This window comes from Mustela putorius, unplaced genomic scaffold, assembly GCF_011764305.1.
Source record: "Mustela putorius furo isolate JIRA1106 unplaced genomic scaffold, ASM1176430v1.1 tig00537227_pilon_pilon_pilon, whole genome shotgun sequence".
NCBI lineage: Eukaryota > Metazoa > Chordata > Mammalia > Carnivora > Mustelidae > Mustela > Mustela putorius.
In genome coordinates, this window is record NW_025422368.1 from 35,904,209 (window position 1) to 35,914,451 (window position 10,243).

Below are 10,243 nucleotides of genomic sequence, written 5' to 3' on the forward strand. Positions count from 1 at the left end.
GGTTGTCCGCTGATGATTCATGCATTTCTTTATTGTTCTTGGCACACTAGGATTAGTCCACTGTCTTTTCTCTTCTCTCTATACCCTTCTTCTCCTGGGAACACTTCTATACATGTCCCTTTTATTATCCATCTTGATCATGCCACTAAAGTCTATCCACTTCATTTTACCATTACATTTTTCCTACGTTTCTAGTACAGTCTAGAATTTTGTATGAAATTTCCTTATTCTTGCTCTATCTTTCTCTTTTCCCCTAGTTTCAAGCTCTTCTAGAAGCCTTTTTGTGGTACTTTAAATTCCACCTTTTCTATTCTGATTTCTTCATCCTGGTCCCTCAGTTGATTGCTTCTGCTTGAGGGATTCTGGGTTTCTCTTTTAAACCCTTTGATTTCAGGGCCACTTTCCTTGACACTTCCTCATATCATTTTCTATCGTGTCCACCACTGCCACCCTGGAAGGATCAGAGGCCTGCCCTCCCCTTGATCTCTCTTCTTTTACTTTGTTGTCTCTTCTTGTCCCATGAGGAATTTACCCTCTTCTTTATACCTCTGCCAAATGTCTAGTTTTTGAGAAGTGAATTTTGGCTATTACCTTCATCAGTAAAAATGGGAGCATCATTTATGTCGCATGTCACAACCTCTGTGCTTTTTTTTGGGTACATAAATAATGTCAACTCCCCTGGCTCATTTCCATTTGATAACTGTGTAGCCAACTGTTGGCATGTGTGTTTAAATAAACATTTTGTAATCTTATGCCCTTTCAACCTGGGTTATTTGTTGGCGCACTTACTTTAGATCATTCATTTCTCTTTTTTTCCCTCAAGAACCAGTGGAAATCTTCCTTTTCTCCCCTGACCCATACACATCTTGTAGTGCTTTGGAAGGTGGTTATTTTTACAGATGGTTTTTTTTTTCTTCACATTTCTTTTGGGGGTTATAAGGATTTATTTGGGGGGATATGCATATCTATGAGGTGGATAGTTTTGTTTCTTCAATTCATAAGCATCATTATGTATCATCAGATCAAGATTCCAGAACTATTTAGAAAATTCCCATTATAAACTAAAAATAAAAATCTTATTCCTTTAAAATTGTCTGGTAAGGAAACCCACAGATCTGGGTCTTCTTCATGTTTCTGTAGAATGATCTGCTCTGAACGTGTAATATCCAGACTACTACTTGTGCAAACTTTTGTCCTGTTTATCTTTCCTTAGAGTCCTTTAAGTGGTGGTTAATTCTTGCCTTCTTTTTAGTGGCAATTTCATGCTTCTACGTTGAATTAGTGTTTATCCTGTTTTTGTGAAATTAATTAGTCTTTGAAAACTTTTAAATTTCTTTTCCTTTGTTTCCTTTTTTTCCTGCCCACTCCTCCAGGACTTGGGATCATGTGTAGTGAGTTGGCCAAGTCTCTCTATCACTTTCAATTAGCTGTTCCTCCTTCTCTAGTTCCTCTTTCATACACTTCACAGAACTTTCCCCCTGCAGTCAAGCTTCTTCTTCTAGGTACCTTTTCTCCTAGATATCTCCTCAGTGCCCTGATCACCTTGGCCTGGCTTTTTTCATCAATCCCCTTTTATTTTTTTGCCACCACTAGCTGAAATCGATCTTTTTTACTTCCCCCTTTCTCCCTGATGCTCTGCTAACCTCAAGTCCCAAGTAGCTTTCTTAAATCCATTTGAGCAGATGTTCCTACCATACCTTTCATTTGCACCTTTGAAGCCAGCCCAGTTGGTCCAGTGTCCATGTTTTTATGACCCATTCCTGCACAGTCTGCCCATCCTTTCTCCAACAAAATTTACATAGCTGGCTATGGTTTTATTCTCAACACCTGAATGATTGATTTCATGTTACACTCAAATGACTTCTTGGGATTTATCTTCTGTAGGTTTTTATCCTGTATAAAAAGCATAGGAGAATATTTCAAGTTTTCTCACAATAGTCAGTTTCATATATCCTCAGTCTAAATCCCATAATGGTCAACTCTTACTGGCTCTACCAAGATGGTTAATACCTCACCAAATCTCATTAATTGGATCATAATGCATTTATGAAGAAGGTCTTTAGATCAAACCTGACCTGGAATCACCAGAAAGTTCCTATAGTATCTTGACCCCTTTTTACTGATAAAAGTCTCTAAAATAAATCCAATTTCTTTGGTGGTCAGTCTAAACTTCATACTTCTTACTATTTATTTCTAGGGAGGTCTGCAAATCTATACTTTGGGTTGAAAATTGAAAATCGGGTTTTCTACCACAGGTCTCAAGACCACAGGGGACTTTAGAAGACATTGAATACAAATTGGCAGGTTAAACTTGTCAGCTGAAGGACATGATCGTTGACCACGGAGCTGTGTCATACTCAGAGGAAGAACTGTGGCTCTCTGATGTGGGACCCTAGCTATGGGCCTTTGCTCTCAGGGGTCTGCGTGGTGTTGGGCATTGGAGGAATGGACTCAAGTCTGATTGTGTTGTCTCCTACCCATGTGACCTTGGATTTGTCCCCTGACCTCTCTCTGGCCTCCTAATATTATTCCTAATACTATCTAAGATTACTACTTATGTCACTTATTACAATATTGTGTTAATGTTACTGCTAATGTTTTCTGTGATGTTCAAGTGAAAGGTACTTGGTCATTTTTTAAAGTTCCACACCAATCTTATTTTTCTATAAAATTTGTATGGAACTTTATTATTTTAAAGTTGAGCCATATTTACACAACAGATAAGGAAACTGCAGTCAGAATAGGCTAAGTGAATGTTAAAGCAATTAGCAACAGAGGTAGGAATGGACCCCAGGCTCTTACCTCTCAGGGAAGGGAGTGGAGGGAGCTCAGAGGATTTTTGGAGCTTCTTTGAACAGGTGAACAGGTGAGTAGGTTCTGAAAGCAAAGGACAGTAAGACACGACAGTAAGAGGCTATTTATGTGTGTCAGGCATTGGGTGAGGAGAGCAGAACACAGAATGAAGTCTTTCATAAGTGAGTTACTGCTTGGCCCTATTCCCAGAATGCCTACTAAGCTGAGACTGCCCAAGGCAAGGAGCCTTCGTTCTTCCACAAATCCTTAGATATTCTTTTAACAAATGAGTTTGTGTGGATGGTAGGGAATGCTAAGGAGTCGGAGGCGGTGAAGTTTTCTTCCCTCAAACCAGAAGAAGTGCAGTCAGTGGGACATGCTGTGAGGGTGGGAAGGAGGGAGGGAGGCTGGAAGCAGGGCATGGGGAGAGGCAGCGGTAGGCCGGCAGCACGGTTCCATCCTTGGCACCATCTGGGCCTGGCCAGGTGGATAGAATACCCCTCTGTCTTAAGGGGATGGATTCTTTGATGTCAGCCTCCGTCTCTCCCTTAGCATGTTCTAAAGGTAGAGCACCTCTTTTTAGGCCTGTGGGCTGGCTGCTTCTAACGTCCTCTAGTTAAGACTTTCCCTGGAAAGTGATGGACTGAGACATGGACAGACTCAGGAAATAGGAAGAGGAGAGGCTAGAGCCCCCACAGTTTGGTATTTTTTGTGTGGACCACACAAACGTTTGGTGTCTCTGGAAAGATCCAACCAGTCTAATACCCTAATTCAAGGCTATCCCTTGAAATTCCCTGAGAGAAAAGCACAGGAACCGATGCTGAGCTCTGCCTTGGGCTGGAAAGGACCAGGGTCCTGCTCTAGGCTTCTGGCCATCATTGCTCTGGCGGGACTAGAGAGAACTACTCTGGGGGCTGAGTGCCACAGTCTTTAATGGGATGGCAGGCTCAGGTCCAGGGCTCCAAGCCCGCTCAGAACTCCATGCCAGGACTCTCCCCTCCCTCTTATCTTTGGATGGCAATCACACAAGACCAAGATGTTAAACTGTCACTAATTTCCTGACCAAGTCATCTGGTATATGGCAGGGCCCCAGGCATCTGATTCTATGACTTTGAACCACCTTGACCTTATTTGTAGGTTCAGACCCTGAAAGCACGGCATGTAGGATCTGCTTTGCCCCCCCCACCCCAAACCTTTGTCTTCTGGTCCTTCATCCCTACCACTTTATTAAAACAAATCCCCAAAAATCCCCAAAACTAAGAAACCAACCAAACGACATTGACAAAAACCAAATGAAACCCCCCTTTAGAAAAGGAAACCCCAAACATCATTCTCATCAACCACTCCAGGGGGAGGCTAACTTTCTGTCTTCCAGAAAATGATAGAAACATGCTCTTCAGAAAGCACCCAGCACATGAATCACGGATCCTCCCACGACTTCAACTGCATGAAAATAGACACTTCATCTGCTTCCATTCCTAGTTTTCCTGCCCAGAAGTCATTATTCTTTGGTGACATCAGAACTGGTTGTTCCAAGAAGTGGTTGCTGGTGAGGGCAGCAGGAAGTACCAGCTGGTTGGACTCCTAGGCAGGCTGGTTCTGAAATGTCCCAGGAGGGCAAATGCTGATAGCCAGGACACACCCTTAAGATGATCCAGTTGAACCCCTACCTACTTTTTGTTTAGAACCAGAGAGGGCAATTGATCTGCTTCTAGTCACTCCATGAGTGGGCAGAGAAATGAGAAAGAGACAGAGTGTGCCGTGTCCAAAAGTTCCTCCAGATTTGACAGTTGACAAGCTTTGGATCAGGCTGCTGCCCTTGTTATATAGGTGGGTTCGTGCTCAAGGGAGCGGGACAGCTGAAACATCACTTTGCAGGGGAAAGAGCACAACGCAGGAATCAAATAGATGGATTCTCAGCAGGGGCTCCCCTGCCAGCCCCATATCAACAAGGGCTGGAACTAGACCAGGGATCGGCAAACTGCCCCAGGGGCTCCATCTGGCCCTCTGCCCGTTTTTGTACAGCTGGTAAACTTAAGAAATGGTTTTTGTGTCTTTAAATTATTGAGAAAGAAATTTAAAAATGTAACATTTTCACTACACATGAAAATGATATGAAATTCACATTTTAGTGTCCATAAATAAGGTTTTATTAGAATGCAGCTGGGTCCGTTCTTTTACACATTGTCTGCGGCTGCCTATGGGCAGTGTCTACTTGCTGTCCCTTTACAGAAAACGGTTACTAGTCCCTGGACTAGATGACTCTGGAAAGACCTTGAGGCTCTCATATTCTAGGTAAGGTAACACATTTGCTTTTGGCAACACCCCCTCCCCAACTTTAGCCAGAGTTCTCCTTGTGAATCTCCAAGTGTTCCTCCCACTTGCTGTTGGGGTTGGATTCAACCCGAGGGAAGCAGAGTTCCAGGAGGCTCTGGCTTGAAAGCCTGGGCTCTCATGAAAAGTAGGGGGACAGAGAAGAATGAGAGGAAGGTGACACTGGTCATGGAACCGAAAACCATGTCTTAGTTTAGTCATCAGGCTTGTATTTTGATCCACTGAAAGCTGAGCCGGCCGAGTGTTGCACTTCCCTTCATGTTTCTTTCTTTCTTTCTTTTTATTTTTTAAAGATTTTATTTATTTATTTGACAGAGAGAAATCACAAGTAGACGGAGAGGCAGGCAGAGAGAGAGAGAGGGAAGCAGAGAGAGAGCCCGATGCTGAGACTGAGAGCCCAGATGCGGGACTGAGCAGAGAGCCCGATGAGGGACTCGATCCCAGGACCCTCACATCATGACCTGAGCCGAAGGCAGCGGCTTAACCCACTGAGCCACTCAGGTGCCCCTCCCTTCATGTTTCTAAACGCTCAGACTCACAGCAGAATTTCTGGCAGGCTGGAGATGGGGACTAGCCATTGGGAAGGGTCTTTGACAGAGTAAACACTGAGGAGGGGAAAGGCCTTTTTCTCCCGAGTTCCTTCTTCTCCTCTTAGCCTTCACGCGGTAGACCAGGTCAGGAGACCGGAGTCTGGGGAGGTTCTAGCCCCGCAGCCTGGAGAAGAGCCCTGGTTTAGGCTCTGCCCCTGTGGTGAGAAGGGTCCTGTGGCCCGGCTTCTCCCAGCCTCAGACCCCAGCCTTGCTCCTTCATGGCCTGTCTTGAGTTTGTTGACCGTGTTCTGTGCCTGGAACTGCAGGGCAAGCTGCTCCACTTGGGGCTGTTTCTTTAACCAGAGAAGCCACGCCGTTGTGGAAATGCTTCCAACTACAACTTGTGGGCAGCTCTTACTACACGGCTGCAGCTCAGCTCCCATTGTCATAGGAAATTCGCCACAAAAAATAGCTTGGGAATTTCTTCTTCTCTCCTGTGATAGAAGACATGAAGATAGAGGGATTGTGCATGTGCATATGCGTGTGTGTGTGATGGGCACAGGGCGCTATCACCACCCCTGGAGGAACAGCCAGTCCCAAACTCACAGAGTTTAGGGCAGTTTGGACCCGGTTTCCATTCAGGAATCTCTCCTACACTTCATCTGACAAGCGACACTGAGTCTCAGTACTCCCCCTCCCCGCAAAGTGCTCCTCTCTCTTTGATGACTTCTATCATGTTCTCCTCATCCCTGACCTAGCCTGTCACACAGGCCTGGACCTCTCTGGCTGAAGATCTGATTTGTCACAATCCTCTCCACCCTGCTTGCCTTCTTGGAGACCCCTCCCAGGAGGCATCTAGGTGTTGCAGAAGGAACACGAGCTTCGCCAGAGGTTTGAATTTTGGGCATTGAGCTGTGTGACTTTGGAGAAATTACTTAAATTCCCTGTGTCTAGATAGAAAAAGAAAACATGGAGCACCTGGGTGGTTCAGTGGTTTAAAGCCTCTGCCTTCAGCTCAGGTCATGACCCCAGGGTCCTGGGATCAAGTCCTGCATCAGGCTCTCTGCTCAGCAGGGAGCCTGCTTCCCCCTCTCTCTCTCTCTGCCTGCCTCTCTGCCTGCTTGTGATCTCTGTCTGTCAAATAAATAAATAAAATCTTAAAAAAAAAAAAAAAGAAAAAGAAAAAGAAAACATGACTTTATAGCATAGTTGTGCTGATGAAATGAGATAAACGTGTAATATGTGTGGTACAAAGTTAGCCCTCACAAAAAGGATTTACATCCCATCCCTGCCATGTTGGCTTTCTTTTCTGTGTTTCTTTAATGTAGCTTCCAGAACAGAATGCAATAGTCCAGATATGGTTTGAACAACGCAGAGTACAGTGGAGCCATTTCATCCCTATTTAGGACAACAATCTTCTTCTTCTAAGGCAGCCTAATGTGACCTTGGCTTGCGTTGTTGGTATTGTTTGAGATGGCCTCACTACTGGAAGAGCAGTCCTGGGTTGGGAGTCAAGACATCTGCATTCTTTTCCAGTTCTTTCATTCCTTTTCCTGACAAACATTAATTGCGCTTTCATTGTGTACCATGGACCAGGGGTATAGCAGTGAACAACACAGACAACCGCACCCCAGTGAGGGAGCAGGCAGAGTACAAATGGTGAAATGTATAATACAGTGCCAGGGCAGGATAAGAACAATAAATAAAAACAAACCAAATCAAACAAACAAAAAACTGGCTAAGGGAATGAAGGACTCCTGATGCTAACTCGTTATAGACTCAGTAGAGCAAAGAGATCGAAACAGATCTCTTCAAACAATGCTCAGAAGAGCCCCCTGGGTTTGGGAAGGTGCCTTTGGGGTCTTTACTGGTTGAGGTCAATTGCTGGGAAAGGGTGCTGTCTCATCAGACCTTTGCCTCTACTTCTACACAGAGCAGTACCAAAATGTCTTCACCTGGCCTCTGTGTAAAATTCTCATCAACAAAAACATTCTGTTATTAAAAAAGAAAAAAGCTCGAGATCCCCTATATTGGATAGTCTCTGTGTTCTCTGCTAGCTCAAAGACTGTGAGAATTTCTAGAATTTTTTCATTTGAGCTGCGACTATACCAGATCTCCCTCTTTGGTCTAGCGCGTGGTATAAAATAGCATTTACATCTATTAGTGTGAATTTTTATCTTCTTAGTTTTGGTCTATTGATCTGGTAGGCTGAGATAATTTTGCGGCATGAATTCTAACATTCATGTTTCTTCTGAAATCTTATTTGCTTTTTATATCTTCATCCAGGATGTTTATATAAAAATGTTGATTAGGATGAAGCCTGAGGCAGAGACCTTTGGTTCTTTAACAGACTATGAGGTTGATCTAACCATAATCAATGGCCTTTGAATTTTCTATGTTCAAATGATTATAGACCTGAACATCATAGTCGCCAGCCAATATTTCCTCTTCTTACCTCAATGCGATCTCATTCTCTGTACATATTTCAGGGCTGCTATCTATCAAGGTCTGGGATTGACCCAGGGGAAACAAGATAAATAAGACACTAGGGGTTCGCAGCTAGTAGGCGAGATGGAAATGCAAACCAATACTCATGGCCAGATAATGAGGGCCGGAGGACGACAGGAACCAGGTAGCTGAGAGGAAGTGCTCAGCTTTGCCTGGAAATGTCCAGGGGATTTTTTCAATTAAGAAGTCATCTCGGGATGATCTCGTTCAAAAAAGGAACCCATGAAAAACGTCCAAAGTCAGATGAAATCTAGATAAGTGACACCGATGGCAACTTTCTGATCTAGGTACTCAATACTTGTTTCTTGGATCTAATTTTTAAAAGGGGGAGCCATTATCTAATAGATCAGGGGGATGAAATCGAGGTCGGAGGGGATGGAGGCATTAGTTGAGGGCTGTAGGGAAGCTGACTCGGGCAGGAGTGGTGAGAGCACAAAGGAGACATCAGGAGCAAGAGAGTCGGGGCTTGTTGAAAAAATAGAGAGGAGGACTGAGGGAGAGTGAGAAGTGGTTCAGCATTCCGGATTTTTCTATCTGAGGCACCTTTTGGTGCTATTACCCAGGACCATGAGGAGGAATACGTTCCAGGTTCACAGACTTGTGAGAGATTTGGTGGAATATTATTTTTCCCATAATCTTTTCCCTTCCAATTCTTTGATTTCAGATTTCCACCACTCACTGCTTACTTAGGAAAGGATGGCTTCTGCTGCGTGCCAGGAGCGGAGGGAGAGCAGTGGAGATTTCCTTTCTCCCCCTAGGGACGCTTAAACGGCAACACGCCCTCTTCAACTTGACCTGGCTGCATCCTTCCTAAGCTTCTGCTTCAGTTTCAAAGTGGAAGGAGTATTTACCTGTCACACACTTCTGTTAGGGTTACTTATTTATTCCGGTCTGCCAGGAACTTTCCCAGTTTTAATAACAAAGTTCCCATCTACGATGAGCCCCTTTAGTCCCAGGCACATGGGACGGACGGTAGGTCATCTTAGATGTACTTGAGGTGCGAGGCATGCATAGCATGTGCACAAAACATCCTAGGTGGCCTGGGGTAGGAAATGTAATTTCTGGAACACAGCATTGCTCGTAAGTCTTACCTGCCCCATGAGAGGTCCACGGGGGTGCGAGGCAGCAAGGAGAAGCCAGGGTGGCTGTGTGTGTTGTCCCCATCGAAGTTACCCCAGTACAAAACAAAACAAAACAAAAAACAAAAGCTTGAGCAAAGCTGTGGGTGGGCTGCCAGCTGACCCTGCTGAGCCAAGCTCCGCCCCCCACTTCACTTTTCTGAGCACTTAACTGAATGGAGAAATTGAACAGAGAAACCCAAGAAGACACAACAAAAGGAGGAGCTGGGCTCTCTGTCTCTCACAGAAGCTTCCTGGGAGCTCTCCCCACCCTCCCCACACCTCCCGGTAGGCTCCCTGTCCTGGAGAGACCACTTACTGCTGTAGGAAGCTGAGGGAACAAAACAGCCAAAGACAGAGTCTCCTATGAAAAAAAAATGTGGGGTCCATAAAACCAAATGACCATCGATATCTGGAGACAATGGTGGGCAAAGAAGGCATGTGCGGGGTTTTATGTCGCCTGCACTTACACACGCTCTCCCCGGGGAGGGATGCAGCACGGTGACATCCCGACTCTCTGCACTTCCTGTATGAAGCATAAGAGAGCCTTTGGCAAATCGACTCCGAAATTTATCGTTCAGCCCCAATCCAGCAGCCCCCTGGCACCCCACCCTCTACCCCCAACAAAGGTTAAAGAGTTCCCACAGAGTGCAAGAAAGGGTTATTGAAAACAGCAGGGTTTTTTTTTTTTTTTTTCCTTAACTTCAGCACTTCTGGTAAATCTCTGATCCAGCATCTAGTGGTTAACCACTGATACAGGAAATGACATTTAACGTTTTTATCACTCAGCCAGAAATGGAAGAACAAGGCAAGTCTGTGTTTAGGGAAGATGGATGGTTGCCCACCACCTTCATCTTAAAGGCACACCATCTCCTTTTCTGATTGCTGGGGTTGTTGGCGGCTCACCCGCCCCTCGGCCCACTGGCTTCGCTGGCAATCAAGCGCGAATGTCTGGAGAAC

General features: G+C 44.9%; 1 long non-coding RNA gene across 1 annotated transcript; it reads right to left on the reverse strand.

The window, feature by feature from the left end:
* Positions 1-1,155: 1,155 nt before the first annotated feature.
* Positions 1,156-9,545, reverse strand: LOC123390048. Its single transcript, XR_006604699.1, has 3 exons — positions 9,257-9,545; positions 2,803-2,877; positions 1,156-1,893 (listed from the first exon to the last, which is right to left on the reverse strand). It is a non-coding gene; the product is annotated as an uncharacterized LOC123390048 (long non-coding RNA).
* Positions 9,546-10,243: the final 698 nt, after the last annotated feature.